Source organism: Ovis canadensis, chromosome 5 (assembly GCF_042477335.2).
Source record: "Ovis canadensis isolate MfBH-ARS-UI-01 breed Bighorn chromosome 5, ARS-UI_OviCan_v2, whole genome shotgun sequence".
In the NCBI taxonomy this organism is placed as follows: Eukaryota; Metazoa; Chordata; class Mammalia; order Artiodactyla; family Bovidae; genus Ovis; species Ovis canadensis.
The window spans coordinates 45,981,380-46,001,782 of record NC_091249.1 but is presented as its reverse complement, the minus strand read 5'-3'; the positions used below and the strand labels follow the sequence as shown (position 1 = coordinate 46,001,782).

The 20,403-nt window shown below is 35.7% G+C and overlaps 1 protein-coding gene across 6 annotated transcripts in view; it reads left to right on the top strand.

Annotated features, from left to right (window-relative positions):
* The window catches only part of PRR16 (proline rich 16), a 283,053-nt gene that overhangs the window by 85,133 nt on the left and 177,517 nt on the right, over window positions 1-20,403 (top strand). The gene's annotated exons all lie outside the window — the stretch shown is intronic.

The window sequence follows — 20,403 nt, the reverse complement described above, 5'->3', positions numbered from 1 at the left end:
GGTTAACTTCTCAGAACCATCTACATAGAAGTTACCTGCAATGAATTTAGCTAATTTTAGGCAAATCGTGAAAGATTTTGGATGCTCTCATCACTGGTTCTTGACAAACGTGACGATAGGATCACCAGTCATTTCTCAGAAGTCTGATATTAGGTCCCCTTTCTGATGCCTCCACCTATGAATGTTTGTTTCTCTCCCTGGGTCATGTGGAATTCATTCATTTCTCTCTTATTTTGGCAGCCTCATTCTATTTATTTTTTTCATCACTGTCCTGCTTTTAGTGGTCATTTGTTTTCTTTCTGCTTTTAAATGTTTATAAATAGTTTAAATGTGTTAAATTGTCCTGTTTTTTACTCATAAAACATTATTTTCAATCATTTGTTTACTTTATCTTTCATAAACATTAAGGTGCTTTTTAAAAATGATCTCTCTTATAAATTTATAAATCTAATACTTGTAAAAACTCCTAAGAGTGGTGCACAGATTTTCAGAGCACTAAGAGTAATATGCTGAAAAAAGACCAGTGCTACGCAAACGTTAAGACAAGTTCATTGTTTTAGCCATAATAATAATGGGGTTACGCAGAATCTTACATTTTGGGAACTGAGATACTAGAGTGAAAATGTGGCTACCAGATAATGGAGAAAACATGGACCTGCTTTGCCTGATGTGTTCGTTCAATAAGGATTTATTGTCTTGCGAGAGATAATGAAATAAAACTCATGGCCCATGAACTTAGTGGGACAAGAGGGCATGCATAATGCAGCCTAGCAGAAAATGTCCATGGGAATGTAAGACTCTACAAGAGATGACAAGCACAGAACACCATCCCCAAAAGGCACAGCCGGAAAAGGCGATGGTGTCACATGATGTCCCAGCATGGTCAGGAAAGGGTTCATAAATGAAAAGGGGACAAATTGGGCTTTCAAATGTGGGTGAGAATTTGCTAGAAAGGAGGTAGAAAATAATAAATGTCAGGAGAGTGTTTGAAAATAAGGAACCTGGTTGACACAGCTGGGTAGAATGTTCATGTGAAGGAACAATTGGAGATGAAATTAAGGATATATTATTACTCTTATGAGACAGGTAACAAAAGCTGGTTAAATAAATAAATAAATGGTAGGTATCATCATATCATGATGGCTTAAAATTCCAGAAATAGAATTCAGTTTAGATATGGCTTATGAGCCACTTGATATGACAAAGAAGATGTGAAGATGTGACCAAGACAGGTTTTCTGTTATTGTTTTTTGACTCTATATTCCCAGAATTTGCTCCAGTCCCAAGTTTACAAGCTTTTAATCTTTATCAAGATGAAAACATCTCTTTGGGAAGTTCTATAAAGACAATTAAAGTACTTTTCCCCAGAATCTCCAGCAAACATCTCTAAGTGCTATATCTGCTATTCTTGAATTGATCACTGTAGATCAAGAGGATGGGATGTACTGAATGGTTCTTCCTTATCAGTTTCATTTCTAGAGCTGGCTTTGTGACACAGCCACCTGAACTTCCAAAAATGGGTAAGAAATGAACTTACCAAAGGAAAATTAGGGTACTATTGGTGTAAAAATGGAGCATAGTTGGTGAAAAGACAACCACCAGAAGTCCTGCATAGGAAAATAATTTGGGCCAAATATATAATGTAGGGACTAAGGAAGTGCAGATGGTTTTCAGTAGAAACATGGACTCATACAAAGTGTAATCAAAAATTACCCTTGGAATTATACTGTTAGGTATTTTACCAAGGAGAATTCTTGAACATAGGCAGTGAAAGACACATAAAATAGTATTCATAGTGGAAAATCTGAAAACCATCTAAATGTCAATCAAGACAAGAGTAGATGAGTAATTTGTTGAATATTCACAAAACCATACCACAGGCAAAATGAATACACACACACACGTATACACACACACACACATATATATATATATATATATATACACATAGCAATATGCAGCAACATGGATAAATGTTAGTAATAAATTACTAAATATTAAATGAAAAGTGAATTCCCAAAGATTATAAACATGATGGTATTTTTGTAAACTTAAAAACAAATGATTTTAAAATATATAGCTTTTTATTTTTCTGGAATTGAGCTGCATAAGTTGCTTGTATATTTTTGAGATTAGTTGTTTGTCAGTTGCTTCATTTGCTATTATTTTCTCCCATTCAGAAGGCTGTCTTTTCACCTTGCTTATATTTTCCTTTGTTGTGCAGAAGCTTTTAATTTTAATTAGATCCCATTTGTTTATTTTTGCTTTTATTTCCAGAATTCTGGAAGGTGGATCATAGAGGATCCTGCTGTGATTTATGTCTGAGAGTGTTTTGCCTATGTTCTCCTCTAGGAGTTTTATAGTTTCTGATCTTACATTTAGATCTTTAATCCATTTTGACTTTATTTTTGTGTACGGTGTTAGAAAGTGATCTAGTTTCATTCTTTTACAAGTGGTTGACCAGTTTTCCCAGCACCACTTGTTAAAGAGGTTGTCTTTACTCCATTGTATATTCTTGCCTCCTTTGTCAAAGATAAGGTGTCCATATGTGTGTGGATTTATCTCTGGGCTTTCTATTTTGTTCCATTGATCTATATGTCTGTCTTTGTGCCAGTACCATACTGTCTTGATGACTGTGGCTTTGTAGTAGAGCCTGAAGTCAGGCAAGTTGATTCCTCCAGTTCCATTCTTCTTTCTCAAGATTGCTTTGGCTATTCGAGGTTTTTTGTATTTCCATACAAATCTTGAAATTATTTGTTCTAGTTCTGTGAAAAATGTGGCTGGTAGCTTGATAGGGATTGCATTGAATTTGTAAATTGCTTTGGGTAGTATACTCATTTTCACTATATTGATTCTTCCAATCCATGAACATGGTATATTTCTCCATCTAACTAAATAGACATTTCTCCAAAGAAGACATACGGATGGCTAACAAACACATGAAAAGATGCTCAACATCACTCATTATTAGAGAAATGCAAATCAAAACCACAATGAGGTACCACTTCACACCAGTCAGAATGGCTGCGATCCAAAAATCTGCAAGCAATAAATGCTGGAGAGGGTGTGGAGAAAAGGGAACCCTCCTACACTGTTGGTGGGAATGCAAACTAGTACAGCCACTATGGAGAACAGTGTGGAGATTCCTTAAAAAATTGCAAATAGAACTACCTTATGACCCAGCAATCCCACTGCTGGGCATACACACTGAGGAAACCAGAATTGAAAGAGACACATGTACCCCAATGTTCATCGCAGCACTGTTTATAATAGCCAGGACATGGAAACAACCTAGATGTCCATCAGCAGATGAATGGATAAGCAAGCTGTGGTACATATACACAATGGAGTATTACTCAGCAGTTAAAAAGAATTCATTTGAATCAGTTCTGATGAGATGGATGAAACTGGAGCCGATTATACAGAGTGAAGTAAGCCAGAAAGAAAAACACCAATACAGTATACTAACACATATATATGGAATTTAGGAAGATGGCAATGACGACCCTGTATGCAAGACAGGGAAAGAGACACAGATGTGTATAACGGACTTTTGGACTCAGAGGGAGAGGGAGAGGGTGGGATGATTTGGGAGAATGACATTCTAACATGTATACTATCATGTGAATTGAATCGCCAGTCTATGTCTGACGCAGGATGCAGCATGCTTGGGGCTGGTGCATGGGGATGACCCAGAAAGATGTTATGGGGAGGGAGGTGGGAGGGGGGTTCATGTTTGGGAATGCATGTAAGAATTAAAGATTTTAAAATTTAAAAAATAAAAAACTAAAATTAAAAAAAAATAAAATAAAATATATAGCTTTTTAAGTACGTATTGCCTTTAAGAATGCAATAGAAATTGTACAAAAAGTGTTGAGACAGAAGATACACAAGTGAATAGGTAATATAGAAGACTGTATTTTGTGGCTTATGAAAAAAGAAAACAATAATAAATGACAGAATATGCAGGAGTGGGATGCTTTTTGCATGTCATGATCATTGACATCCTGTCTTAGAAGATGCCGTTTAAGCAGAGAATTGATGGCAGTAAAGGGGTGAACTACGTAGAATTGCTGGAAGTGGAAGGGTGAGCTTAGTGGGTGACAAAGAGGGAATCTGTTTCGGCAGAGGAATAGTAAATGCAAACGCAGTAGGAAATGCCAGGGGAGTGTGCTTGGTGTGTTGTAGAGAATTTTGGGGAAACCAGTACGGCTGAGGGAGTGTGTACCAGGAAGAATGGTGAGACGTAAGGTCAGAGCAGTAGCGGAGGTTCAGATCATGTAGGGCTGTCAGGACCGTTGCGAGGACCTGGCTGTTGGTCTTCGTGAGGTAGGAATTAACAGCTATAAGACAGCAGTCCATTGGAGGGTGTTGAGAAGAACGATGTATTGTTTAAAAGATTACTGTGACGGCTTTGTGCAGAGAAGGATGGCAAGGTCAAGCTGGGAATCAGGGAAAGCAGAGATCAGTTAGAAGAGTTTAAATTAATTCCAGAGAGGGGTGATGGTACCTTGGGAGAGGATGAGTGTTCTGACTATTTACAACTTTGGAACAAATTACCCGTGATTTAGTGGCTTGTGCATCAACCATCTTATTATACATCACGTTTCTGAGGGCCAAGGATATAGGCAGGGTTCTCTGCTGGGCAGTTCTGCTTCATGAGGAGCAAACAAGGGTAGTTTGGAGATATTCAGCTGGTATCTTATTTGTTGATCCAAGACAGCTTCCTCTACCTACCCAGGGCCTCTCTGCATGGTCTATTCAGTATTCAGACTACCTACATAGTAGTTTAGAACTCAGTAGCAGGTATCCCCAAAGGGCAAAAGTGATAGTTACCAGTGTCTAGATCTAGAAAGTGCCACACCATCACTTCTGTCACATTATATTTGTCAAAGCGGTCACAAAATGCACCCAAATTCCAGGGTTGGAGATTTCGACTTATCTCTCTTTTTGAAAATTATTTATTTGGTGACACTGAGTCTCAGTTGCAGCATATGGGATCTAGATCCCCAATCAGAAATCGAACCTGGACCCTTGCATTGGAATCACAGAGTCTTAGCTACTGGACAGTTAGAGAAGTCTCTAAACTTCATCTCTTGATAGGAGGACTCTCAAAGAATTTGTGGCCATATATAAACTGTTACGAGGTACAGGCTGAGAAGTGATTAATTCTGGATAGCTTTAAATGTTTAGGTTTGGCCAATGGATTAAATATGCATTTGAGAGAAAAAGAAGGATCAGGGATGGCCTCATGATTTTTGATCTAGACAACTGGAGAAACAGAGAGTTTACTGAGATAGGGAAAACTATGGGAAGGAAAATCAGAGTGCATGGTAAGTTTTCATTTTGTGCATGGCAAGTATGAGTTGCTTGTTTGACAACCCAGTGGACATATCAAATAGGCTGTCAGGTATATGATCCTGGAGTTCACGAGAAAGGTTTGGGCAGAGGCTATCTGTGTATAGATGATATTTAAATTAATGGGACTGCATGAGTTTCATTTAGAGGGGAAGGGTAGGTGGAGAAGAGGAGAAATCTAATTACTGAGCCTAAGGGAAGTGCAAATATTTATAATTATTAGGAAATGATGAGAAACCAGCAAAGAAATCAAGAACGAGTAGGTCATGAAGTAGAAGTACCAAGGGAAAATGATGTCTAAGAAGCCTAGAGAAATCATTAATGGAGTTGGGAATAGTCAAATTTGTTACACACTGCTTATTACACAAATGAGGACTGAAACTTGAATATTTTCTTGGAGCCTAGACGGCTGATGACCCTTATAGGAGCTATTTTGTTTGAGCCATAGAAACAAAAGCCCATATGAGTGGCTGCAAGAAAAAAAAAAAAAATCTGGGAGCAAGAAGAGAAAGCTTGCAGGGACAAAACCTTAACACACTTTCTAGAATTCCTCTTGTCTGCCAGAAAGAAACACCCTGTTCTCTTTCTGGCCTCAGTATCTAAACAGGGGCAAGTGGATGGCCCTGGGCGTTCGTATCAACTTAAGGGCATTTGCCAAAGCTGATTGTCAATGATTTAAAGAATGTCAACTAGAGTTGTTTCTGGTCATTGAATATGCTTCTGCTTGTCTCCTTTCTGACACTTAAATATACAGAAGGTTTCATCACTTTGAATTTAAATGCTTGTTTAGAAATGCTTTCTTACTATTACTTAAAATGGCAAGAGGAATAAATTCCAGTTTCAAATGCATGAAGAAAAAAATTGAATTTGAAAGCCTTTGGGCTTCTACTTCCCAGCTGGTCATAGTTCACACCATTATCTGCTATCTTACTAATAGTTCCTGCCTTGTCTATGAATATTTGTGTTTGAGCTGTTGATATCATTGTGGCAAGGCTTCAACCTTCTCTTGCACTAACTTAGTATAACTTTGAAGGAGCACAGTGACAATTTTCAGACTTAGAATTCCCTGGAGTGACAAACCACTGCTACTCACTAGCTGATATTGATGACAATGATGTTACTGGTGGTAATATCACCTCTCCAACATGATGGCAAAGAAAAAGAAGGTGCCATGCTAATTCTATTACACATATTCTCTGAAAGGATCTTTCCTGTAAACTGAGGTGGGAATTACTCTTGTCATTTTACAGATGAAGAATAGAGGTTTAATGAGGTTTAATAACTTGTCCAGTGTCATATATGTAATCTGTGCAGTCAACTTGGAAAGTTAGGCAGAATCTAGAGCTTATAAGGCTTGAATGGTGTCTTCTCTTTACTAACTTTAATTTATTTAATGACATAAAGATAACAATTGCTGTACTTATTCCTCATTGTGAGTAACATATATAGGTGTGTATATATGTGTAACTTTTTATAAAATACATATGTAATTTTGAGATAATTTCTAAAATGAAGATGGAACATAATTAGTTTAACCTTCTGATTGACCCATTTTTTAAGGTCTCTTTCTGAGAGCTTTTTTTAAATTTATTTTTTACTGAAGTATAGTTGAATTACAATGTTATGTTATTTCTGATGTACAGCAAAGTTATTTAGTCATGCATATATAGATTTATATATTCTTATCCATTATGGTTTATTATATGATATTGAATATAGCTCTCTGTGCTATACAATGGGACTTTGTTATTTATACATTCTATGTGTAATAGTTTTTACCTCCTAATCTCAGACTCCCAGTCTAGACCTCCTCTATCTACTTCTCCCTTGGCAAACACACGTCTGTTCTCTATGTCTGTGAGTTTATTTCTGTTTCTTAAGTGAGTTCTTTTGTGTCGTATTTTAGATTCTACATATAAGTGATACCATGTGGCAATTTGTCTTTCTCTTTCTGACTTATCTTACCTCGTTAATCTCTGGGTCCATCCATGTTGCTGCAAATTTCATTTTTTTGTGGCTGAATAGTATTCCAGTGTGTGTGTGTGTGTGTGCGTGTGTGCACATCTTTATCCATTTATCTGTCAATGGACATTTAAGTTGCTTCTGTATTTCAGCTATTGTAAATAGTGCTACTCTGAACATTGGGGTGAATGTATCATTTCAAATCAGAGTTTTCTCTGATAAATGCCCAGGAGTGGAATTGCTGGATCATATGGCAACTCTGTTTTTAATTTTTTGAGGAATGCCCATACTGTTTTCCATAGTGACGGCACCAATTTTCATTCCCACCAACAGTATAGAAGAGATCTCTTTTCTTCACACCCTCTCCAGCAGTTATTTGTAGACTTTTTAACGATGACCAGTCTGACCTGTATGAGGTGGTACCTCATAGTTTTAATTTGCAAGTCTCTAATAATAAGTGATGTTGAGAATCTTTTTATGTGCCTACTGGCCATCTATATATTTTCTTTGCAAAAATGTCTATTTAGGTCTTCTGCCTATTTGGGGAAGTTTTTGTTGTTGTTTCTGTTGTCTGAGCTGTTTGTATATTTTGGAAATTAACCTCTTGTCAGTCATATCATTTGCTACTGTTTCTTCCCAGTCCATAGATAGTCTTTTTGCTTTATGGTTTCATTGATGTGCAAAAGCTTGTAAGTTTGATTAAGTCCTATTTGTTTACTTTTGCTATTATTTCTATTGTCTTGAGAGACTGACCTAAAAAAGCATTGCTGTGAATTATATCAGAGAATGTTTTGCCTCTGTTCTCGTCTAGTAGTTTTAGAGGTCATGTCATATTTAAGTCTTTAAATTGAGATAATCTTGTGATTTTATCTTTTCTTTTGTGGATGTGGTGTATCGCATTGATTGATTTGCAAATTGTTGAACCATTCCTGTGACCCTGGGATGAATCCAACTTGGTTGTGATGCATGATCTTTTTTATGTGTTGTTGGATTCAATTTGCTAATTCTTTGTTACAGCTAATGTAATGCCCAGAATTGACTCCTTTGAGAGAAAAAGCTTAACATTTTTTACAAAAATTCTTTCTGATAGTAAGAAAAATGCCTACTTCTATACACTATCCTTTTCCCATTATTATCCTAAATTGAGCTATCATTACTTAATCACACTGTTACTTGTTCTTATATTCTTACCTGGAAAAATCAGAAAAATATTATTAAACTTTAAAATCAGTGACTGTTTAAGCTGGGATGTTGCTGTTTTCCTGCTTTTGAACTTGAACTGAACAATTGGTTTTACTTGGGTCTCCAGTCTGTTGGCTTTTGGAATGAAGCCTACAGTGTTGGCTCTCCTGGTTCCCATGCCTTTGGACTGGAGTTAGAACTACAATATTAACTTCCCAGCATTTTCAGCTTACTGACTGCAGACTGCAGGGCTTCCTGGCTTTCATAATCATCTAAGCCAGTTTCTTATAATCCTTCTCTCTATTCCTCTCTCTGTATGCATGCAGTTTCTTATGTTTCTCCAATACAGACACTGTTTTTTAAAAAGTTGGTTTACTTATGCTGGCAGATTCTTTTTTTTTTTTTTCTTTTGAAGCATGGGTGAATTCCAGGAAATGGTTCAAAATGGGTGAATAATGGGATATTCTTGTGCTTTCACGCTAATATGATTCACACATAACTATATATAGCTATGTGTACAGACAGAAGCAGTGTGTGTTCCAAGGATGTGCTTTGAAATATTTAACAAAGAAATGCAAGCCAAAAGGTATTGTATTTTCATCTGAAATGTCCTTGTTTAAACTCCTGCAGTTTTCATATTGAGAAGTCACTAGCATATGTAATCTCTATCAGAAAAGGCTGCAAACTGAAAAATGTCAAAGCTTGAGAAACTATATTGTTGAGGTTTAGAGGATGACCTTGGCCCATCCATGTTCACAATGAACAGTAACTTGATTAGCACATTAGTTCAGGTTTGAGAAAATCAATTAGGAACAAAGAAATAATACCACTGTTTTCTTCCAGATAAGTTTTCATTTTGTGGGTTTCTTCTGTTGTGAAACACTGACCTCTCCATGATGTTTTCAGGAAACACTGTTCCCTGGAACTGCTCTCAAATCTTTTTACACATGTCAGAGCAACATTAAAGAACACACAAATGTTTGCTTTAGTTAGATAATATTTGAAGTTCCTTCTGCTTTTTTTAATATAGAACTTCTCACAGTAAACCAAAAGTGAAGTCAGTCAGTTGTGTCCAACTCTTTGCGACCCCATGGACTGTAGCCTACCAGGCTCCTCTGTCCATGGGATTTTCCAAGCAAGAGTACTGGAGTGGGTTGCCATTTCCTTCTCCAGGAGATCTTCCTGACCCAGGGATTGAACCCAGGTCTCCCACATTGTAGGCAGATGCTTTACCGTCTGAGCCACCAGGGAGCTTCTCAAAAGGGAGGTAAATAAGGACACAGAAGGGGGAATGACAGGCCAGAAACTGCAAAGTAACAGGTCTCATCTGCTAAGTAACGGCCATGTGATAGTAGGCACCATGCCAAGAGTTGTATTATTGTTGTCTCACTTAATTTTCCAGCAATCAGAAATGGAAATGCTATTGTTATGCTAATTTGTACAGATTTAGAAAACTAGGGAGTTACCAACTTACATAAACTCACACTGGTAAAAAGTATATGTGCACGCTAAGTCATTTCAGTCGTATCAGACTCTGACTCTATGGATGTGTTACCTGCCAGGCTTCTCTGTCCATGGGAATTCTCCAGGCAAGAATGCTGGAGTAGGTTGCCATTTCCTCCTCCAGGGGTTCTTCCAAGGCAGGGATTGAACCCGAGTCTCTTATGTCTCCTGCATTGGCAGGTGAATTCTTTACCACTAGTGCCATCTAGAAAGCCCAGTAGAAAGTGACTTGAGATATAATTTAAATGCAGGTTTTGAGGAATTCAGAAACCAAACTCTTAATTGGTATGCCAACTTATGAATGAAGAAAGGAGATAGAATAAAGAGAAAGAGGGAAGTGAGGATAAGAAAAAAAAGAAAATTAATTTAAAAATATTTCATTGTAAAATATATTTTTATTATAAAATATTTGGTAAAATAACAGAAAATATGGAAAAAGTCAGTCAGATAGCCACAAACCATAGGACCTCTTTTATATTTTCCCTTAGTTATTATGCTATATGTAAATTTGCTTGATCGTGTTCCTATTATACATGTGCTTTAGTTATTTTGTTTCCTCACTTGGGATTTCCCTGGTGGTCCAGTGATTAAGACTCTGTGCCACCAATGCAGGGGGCTGGGGTTCAGTCCCTGGTCAGGGAACTAAAATCCCACATGACAGACTGCATGTCACAAAAACAAAAACAAATTTTTTTCCAGTGAACATTTACCTTCAGTATTTTCCGAGTTATTATAAATCTTTGTAAACACGTTTATGTTGTATAATATGTTAAGAAAATGAACCATAACATAATGATGTTTGTTGAAAGCATTTAGTTGTTCTCTGATACACACTGCAAATATGAACACCAGTATCCATACAACTTTTGGATTAGTCTTTTACCTCTGAATAATTATTTTATGCAAAACTTCTAAAGTAGTAGACTCGACAATTTTTATTTTAGAGAAGGATGTTATTAACAACTACCCTCTTCTATAGAATTGCTACCCTGAAAATAAATTGTAAAAACCCTTAACATCCAAGCCTTTTCACTCTTACACAGTAAATTTCCTTGTGATAAATTGTACATCATTTATTTTTAAGATAGAGCACCTCAGTGTTAACTTTCCAAAAATCTTAGAATACTGATAAGATTCTTTCCTACAACAGTAATACTTGGGTTTTTTTTTTTCAATCTTCTTTAGACATTGCAAGTAAGTCTTTTATCAATACGTATTAGGAATATTCAAATGAAGATTAACTGTTTCACAAAGTAAGCACCGTGTTCATAAACTTTTTATGTTATGTCACTTCTTATCACCTTTAGTTACTTAGACTTTCATCATCATATTACTGAAGTGTAAATCACAAACCTGACTTGGTTTTCAAAATCATCTATGAAGTTTTGAGTCCAGGGAGATTATCAAAGCATACTATTTTTTTTTTTGGCCTTGCACCTCTTCACCCCTTTAAATTTGAGAGAAAGGGCTACAGTATTCCTGCGGAAAAGACTGTTCACTGAACTTATAACAGAGGAAGTTCTAGTTTCTAAAATTTTGTATTTTGTTCTAATTATACCCTCTATTGTATCTTGGTTTCCTAATTTTCATGTCTGTCAAAATTAAAATCTATATAGAATGTTGGAAAAGGCTGATTTTTCTAGTTTTATACAGTAGGCATCCTTTGAATTTGAATATGTTTAATGTCAATAAATAATTTAATTGTTTAAGGTCCTGACCTTCTCCAACTGTGGATAATTACATGTAATGAATATTAAGTAATTGAACACAATGGAACAGTGAGGAAGTAACCTACTTGCTAAAAGCCTGAATACAAACATGAACATAGATATAAATATAAGAATTATAGGTATAGAGAAGGCGATGGCACCCTGCTCCAGTACTCTCACCTGGAAAATCCCATGGATGGAGGAACCTGGTAGGCTGCAGCCCATGACACGACAGAGCGACTTCCCTTTCACTTTTCACTTTCATGCATTGGAGAAGGAAACGGCAACCCAGTCCAGTGTTCTTGCCTGGAGAATCCCAGGGATGGGGGAGCCTGGTGCACTGCTGTCTATGGGGTCACACAGAGTCGGACACGACTGAAGTGACTTAGCAGCAGTAGCAGCACTGACCTATAAAATGCTTATATTGTCAATTAATACAGCAACTCTGGAGCCAGGGAAATTATCATCCTTATTTTATAGATGGTAAAACTGAATCATATAAGAATAGGCAAACAAAAAGTTTCTATGCTTAGTTGCTCAGTCGTGTCTGAGTTTTTGTAACCCTATGGACTGTAGCCAGCCAGGCTCCTCTGTCCACGGGGATTCTCCAGGCAAGAATACTATAGTAGGTTGCCATTCCGTTCTCCAGCCCAGGGATCAAACCCAGGTCTCCTGCAATGGAGGCACATTCTTTACCATCTGAGCCACCAGGGAAGCCCATATTAAAAAAGTAAATTGACTTATTTTGACTTCAGGAGTGTGCTATTTAGCGGATAAGAAGGAGATCTTCTGATTGGCACATTCTAGGACAAGTTTGTAAACTATCTGATGTATTTGTTGGGGGGTGGCTGGGCAAAGTACCATAGGTTTGAGGTGGCCATAGGTTAAAGGTGGGATGAGGAGTGGAATCTAAGAATGAAAACTGAGTGAACAAAAATGTGTTTCAGAGAAATTTTTGAATGGATTTAAAATCAAATAAATGGGAAAGATTTCATTGGAGAGAATAAAGCATACCTGGGGTTTACAGTGTTGTGCATTTTCTGCCAAAATATTCATGTTTCATTAAAGATGGAAAGAACTACCTTTTAAAAAATAACCAGTGAGAACAAATTCTGTTGGAGAAATACAGGTGACAGAATGGATGAGGACATACTGTGGAGGCCTTTAAACAATAATCTGGAGGCTTTTTTTTTTTATCAAATAAGATATTTAGGACAGTACATTCTGATTGATTTTCTTATTTCTTCCATAATTGGTGATATTTGGTATGGGAATATAAAATTCAGAATGGTTATTTGCAGATCATCTCTCAGTTAAAAAATGCCCAAAGAATATGAGAGATCTAAGATGGTCTTAAATCTAATTGTAAATGGACATTCCAAAAGTTAGGCATCCTGCGAAATCAATTTTCATTATCTATTGCTGAATAACAAGTATTTTCAAAACTTGATGACTTAAAACAGCCATATTCATCCATTACCTCTGGTGGTTTCCATGGGTCTCAGCTGGAAGATTCACACATTGGAGGTTGGGACTACTTATAGTCTCATCCATGCACAGAGTTGGCCCTGGGAGCCTGCTATAGCTATTGTTGTATGCCTACCTAGGACCGCTTCATTTAGCCTGGGATTCCTTACAACATGGTGGCTGGGTTCCAAGAGCAAATGTCTGAAGTCAGAGGGTGATCTAGTCTGAGGTCCTAGCCTCAGAAGTCATTGAGCACCACATCCCCTACATATTATTGATTAAGGTAGTTACTAAAGTCCACCCAGTTTGAAGACAGAGAGACCCTAGACCTCCCATTTCACTGGAGGATTGCCATCACATTTTTATTGAAGTGTGCAGGAAGGGATATGTGTTCGTGTATGTGTATGTATCACCATGCTCAGAAAATACAATCTGCTATTCCATCTGAGGGTTCTAAAACTTGCCAGGGCCTGGCAAGCCAGGTAGGAAGCAATGAGTCACACTTATCTCCAGAAGATACTTTATTAAGCATGACAGGGACTAGGCCAACTCACAAGAGGAGACTTTATTTTTGTTTTCTTTAGCCTGTACATTTTGGTGAGTATCTGTTCTGAGAAAACAGGAATTTACTTCATGGCACATGATTGGAAACAGATCTAAAAAATAAAATAATTGTGTCAAAGATGAAATAGCTGTCAAGAATGGCATTGCAGTTGTTTGTAAATCTCATGAGATTTAGACATGGTAAACTGTCAAGGCTAAAGATTAGTTGCCTGGCACAAAGACAGCTCTGGAGATTGGTGGATTATATCAGAATGATGTTATTTGTTGTTCAGATGGAAACTACCTCTGAAGTACTGGGCACTCTGTCTGGAGGCCATCCACGAGTTGCCTAATGTTAGGGAGGATTCTCAGACCCATTGGCCTAGCTGCTGTAATCAATTTAGGCATTTAACCCAGGCATTCCAGGAATTTGTTGCAAGTTTCAAAGGTTATCCTGACTGGGTTATGGATCTAACCTGACGTGAAGTATCTGTTATAGACCAACCATTGTATGCTGCAAGTATAAAAATGAACAAGGTCCCCTCTGTCCTATACTGTGTCTACCAAAAGAAAGAGACATGAGAATAGGTGATTTCACTACAGGATGGAAGTGCCCTGGTAAAGAGGGAGATCTGTGAAGCAGAGGTCATTTCCATCATGATGTGGGCAGAGTGGGATTGAAACATGTCCTGTTGGAATCCAAGCTCCTAGCCTTTCCACCCCACCATATTGGCCTACTGTTGTCCTCAGTCTCTTAAAAGTATTCTCTAAAATAAAACAACAATGTGTTTACTTTCCCCCATGGAAAAATGAAAGATTCAATTGTTGAAACAGCTTAAAAATCAATGGACTCTGCAATGCTAAATAAGAACAAGACAGATAAGTCAATTCCACTCCTGTGCTTGATGGCTTATTGAAGGAGGTCTAATTTTTTACTATTTAAATTTTAAGTCAGTAGACAGCAGCGCACATCAGTACATAACAGTATTAAGAACATTTTGCTAGTTTCAGAAAATGAAGAACTGACCAGGTGTTTCTCTTTGGTTGAAAATAAAGCTTAATTTTTGTTTGTCTTCCCAATTATTTACATTTCACTGAGAATTTCAGCTACAGTTCAGGTTAGTATTTCAAGATGAGCATAGGTGTTTCAGGTACATTTTAACACATTACCTTCAGTTCTGGTAGTCCTGTTATCTTGAAGTTTACTCTCCAAGAAGAAGTGAAATACAAAAATACATTTTAAATTGTTATGTGCAAAATTATCTTGAATGTAATATGTTAAGCAACTCTCAGCCTAAATATTAGGATATTTATCTTTTGCTCTCCTTTATTTTTCTCTTTTAGAAAATATTTGGACAGTCTAGTCCTTCCCTCTATGTCTAACATAGGATCCATATGTTATTTATACTAAAACCCAGTTCTAATAATGTTATTTTACTAAAGAGAGAAGTCCCAGTAAACATTCTGGATTAGAATCTTGGCTCTGCCATTTCCTAGCAATGTGACCTTAAACTGTTTAGCCTTTCTTGGCTTCAGTTTTATCCTCTATAAAATATGGATAACAGCACTTCATAGGGTTATTATGGAATAAATAACTAAGCTTTATATTTTAATAAAGAATAAAAAGTAAGCTCATTTGCCTAATTTTGCAAGGCTCTTTACTAAAGACACTTTCTGAAATGTATCTTATGCTTTAAAAAATGTATGTTCCAACTGACCAGGAACATGCCTAATTTTCTGAATGCTAGTTATTAGCTCCAACTTTCTCACCTTTGCAGATGCTACTCTCTTTCCAATCTCTATTTTCCCCTTATCAGTTAAATGTAATGTAGCCTATTCTAAGGAAAATATCCATAAGTTTTCAAAATATAGGAATGTCCAGCACAATACAAATTGTATTGCCATTTACACTGGTTTAGTCTGAGGCTATGGATTTAGGGTGGTGATCCTTAGAATAACTGGCCAAATGGCAACAAGTGAAATGGGATTGAGTTCTTAATTTGCCTACCAAAAGATACCTTTAAGCTAATAATAGTTTTCCTTTATCCATATGATAGTAATCATGTCTTCCTTCTCTACTCAAAACTGTTTATGTGATTCATAGTTGATTTATTTGATTTCTTATCTAGGATCATCAGCTAGTACTTTGTAAACACTTTATTGAAACATAATTGACTTAGAAAAAGGTGCGTATATATATTTAATGTATACAACTTAGTGACTTTGGAGATAAGTATATGTTTGTATCATATTCTTGAAATTAGTATCACAATCAATGCCATAAACATATCCATCACCTCCAAAAGTTTCCTCTTGCCCTTTTTACTTCCTATTTTCATTTGTGATTAGAAAACAATATCTACCCTTTTAGTACATTTTTAAGAGATACCTTCTCTCTCATGGTCCTTTCAGCTATTATTTTTGCTCCATATTCTAAGTCATGATTTTGAGAAAACACTTGACTGTAAGAATGTTTTCCTCTCAATAGAATATAAACAAACAATAAATCTCATTGTCAAATATTCTGTTACCTGAGCAAGCCCTCATGTCCCAGCCTCTCCCCACCTGGATCCTTTGAGATCTGGCAGTTTCTTGATTTTGCCCCTTTGCGCTCTTCTCTTGCTTCTAAGTGCCTATGGCAGTTTGTGCCTATGTTGCTCTATCCATCTTGCTCTTTTTCTGTCCTGAACTAATTGGGACACTTAACTTTTTTTTACTAGGAAACAGTGAATGGCTGGAGAGGGGTTTGCCTTATCTTTCCATTTACCTCAAGTATCTTGTTTGTGAAAGTGAAAGTGAAGTTACTCAGTCGTGTCCGACTCTTTGAGACCCCATGGACTGTAGCCCACAAGGCTCCTCCATCCATGGGATTCTCCAGGCAAGAATACTGGAGTGGGGTGCCATTGCCTTCTCCAGGGGATCTTCCCGACCCAGGGATTGAACCTAGGTAACCTCTGAGCCACCAGGGAAGCCCAATGTTTTCTTTTATCTTAATTCTGTAATTATTGATAATACTTTTATGCTCATTTGGTAGTGACTGATTCAGTGTTAAAGTTTTAGAAAATTTTACTTTTTTCAGAGATCTTCAAAATTTGAGAGGTGACTAATATACCTAGAATTCTCAACAGCTGAAATTGCTGCTTGAACTGTTTGGGGGCGAGTTTGAGGTCAAGCGTGTCTGAGCTCCTGTCAGTATGTAGCTGCTCCCAAATCTGCCGCCTCCCCAGGTTCCAGTTTGTGTAACTGTGAAACGGAGAAGGAGAAACTGCGAATTGTTTGATGAAGGCAGAACGGGATCTTGACCATAAGTTCAAGTCCATGTCTCACAATGACCATTCAGTTAAGATTGGGCATTATTATTACTATGAATAAAAATGACTATATATGTATATATAGTCATAATTATTCATCACAGTTCTGATACATAGTAGTAGGCCATGAAGAAAGCTTCTCTGATCCTCACTGGTTATATGTATTTTGTATTCTTTAGATTTAATCTAATGGTATTCCAAACTATTTCAATACCAATCTAATAATGGTATTTTTATTTTAAAATGGTAAACTCATAGAGATTAGTGCCATTGCAAATTGTATAAAAAGTGTTTTGAATGAATTATCTTGATTCTTTAAAAAAGCCAGATAAAATAAAAGTTTTAGAATGGTGTCTTCTTTAAGAGACATGCTAAAACAGTTTTGCAAGAGTAGCTTATGTTTCCATTTGATGTGTTTAAGAGAAAAAGGAATCCTAAGATTGCTATCAGAGTGTTTTCCCTTATGCAGTATGACAGCTTGAATCTTTGTATGGTATTTTGGACATCTATCACTTTCATCATCAAAATATCTAAGAAGATAAACTAGTATAACCAAGGCATTATATTATGTTATAGTTTTAGCATACATACTAATGAAGATATCATTCCCCTATTCTATAAATTTGGGTAACACACTTATCTCACTTGACATCTATATGCTGCTTCTAAAACACTCTTTTTCAAATATAAATTTCAAATCAAAATACTCTACTTATTAAAATGAAAAAAATACTTGTATACCTGGGGAGTGAAATGCAAAATAACTTTTAGAACACAGTGGATGCTTAGTAAATATTCTTAACTAAATTGACAATTGGCATGAGCAAATTGTAAAATGCTATGTTCAGGACCAGCCAGTTTATTATATTTTGTTTTATTTTATTTTGACATATATTACATCAACCAATATATTATATGAAGTGTTTGAATCATAGTAAATAATAATTTTTTTATATTGTGGCTTTAGGGAAATAGGCTTTTAGCAAATGATGGAACCATAATCTTTTGCAATGATTGCTTTTAATTTGAAACACAACTAGTTTACACATTATATATCTTTCCTTTCTCTTTTTTTGCCCACTCTCTTAGTGATTCACCCTTGGTAGACCATAAATTATTGTTTAAATGAGACAGTATATATCTTAGCTAATAATTAACTTTGGATTTTCATGATAATTATTATTATTTTATAGCATGTGGACATATTTTGTTATATTATTGACATTTTATTGATACATTTTCTGTGTAATATTTCATAGTCTCAGTGTTAAATGCTAAATTCTAAAGATGTCTTACTCTGTTTTCTGGAATAGCATGAGATAATTAAACAAATTAAATTAATAATTTTAAAAATTAAACTCTTGAACAGTTACAAAAACCTAAGATAGCTACTATATTTGTGATTTACTTTTTAAATTAGTAATGTGAGAAATCACTTTATTCTCAAAGTGTCCTAATGTGAATTTGATATTTCCCTTTAAGAATCTTTTTCTTTCACCAATTAGTGTTTATCTTTCATATAAATACTTTTGCTTTAGGGCTCCCCCTCGTGGCTCAGGCAGTAAAGAATTTGCCTGCAATGTGAGAGACCTGGGTTCAGTCCCTGTGTTGGGAAGAATCCCTGGAGGAAGGCGTGGTATGGAAACTCCCCAAGGACAGAGGAGCCTGGTGGGCTCCAGTCTATGGGGTTACAAAGAGTCGGACACGACTGAGCGACTAAGCATAACACAGTATTGTTTTATCTCAACAGTAGTCCTAATTCAAAGAATTTACCTTTGCAACTTCACTCAGTGTTTCCATCATTAAAACGTATTTTCTATCAGCATGCAATATTTTATGAGTACCCTTTTTAAGTTGAGATACTCTTAGCAAGGTCAAAGATTGGTAGCTATTGTGAAAATTTAAGAGGTTTCTTCTGTGTTAAGGATGACTTTGTTCTGAAGTGTCAGCAATTACTTGGCTTGGCTTTGAATTAGCCATTGAAATACAGAAAAGTCTCATGACTTGTACTATCTATTTCTTTGCCTGTCACATAATAAATACCTCCTTTTGATGTCCTGTAATTTTTTTTTAACCCATTGACCACTGTGACTGATTAAAGCTGTAGTCTTGATTTATGTTCATGAGATGTGAGCAGGCATCTGCTGGAGCTTTTGGGGAAAGTTTCTTGTCTCTTACTAGATATAGTAAACTCCGCTTTATCTGAATACTGCAGTAAGAGCGTGAGCTCTGTATACCTGCCTGAGGGTGAAGTTAAAACACTTGAAGTGAGGATGCATGGTTTTCATTAAACTAGAGCCTGATTATGCTGAAAAGCCTAGACATTTAGTGTATCTAATTTAAAATTTTATAGAAGTGTAATAAAATATCACAAATACGGTTTAAAACCCTTGAATAAACCTTCCTAATCCCCCTTTCCTTTCCTTTCTCTTTTTCTCTGTACCTAGACATAAATAAAATCCTGAATTTGGTATCAATTATTATTATATATTTTCAATGTTTTCTCCTTATGTAGAAATTTACACATAATATGCATCATTCTTTGAATTTTTTATAATTTGTGTCATATACACTTCTGCAAATAATTTTTCATAAGTTTCTTAAAATTTCTGCTTAGAGTTTATACATTTTTACTGATGGATATTATTCCATTATAGACTATATAGGGCATTCCATTATAAAGACATACCACTATATATATATATATATATATATATATATATATATATATATATACACACACACACATATATATATACACACACTCACCCATTGAGTGGTGGTTATAGATTTTCAAGTTTCATTATTAAGGATATTAAAATGTATTTAATTAATATTTTAAATCATTGTTTCCTTGATTATAAATATTCATTGCCCATTTGGATTTTCACACTTATTAAAATTTTTGTTTAAATAATTTGTATTTTTCTACTGGATTATTCATCATTTCAGTATTGATTTTTAGAAGGTTTTCTTTGCTATTCTTGAGTACTGGTACTTCATATGATACATGCTTTGAAAATATCTGTTTCTAATTTTTTCATTATTTGAAACATTGTTTATAGTATCTCTTACACTTTTTAGTCAAATTTATCACCATTTTGCATCATACTTTGTGCTTTTTGAGTCTTAAGAATCTATTTATATTTCAAGATTATAATTATATAATTTTTTCTAAAATTGCTGAAGTTTTGCCTTTCATATTTAAGAAATAAACATAGATAGATAGACAGATATAGATATAGTGTGGCTCAAAGCGATATATATCTTATGAAATCATTTTATTTTCTCTAGGTGAAATCTGAAATACTCAAAGTTTTAAAAAAATGTTTTATTTGCAATTAGATATAGGTATTGGATATATATGT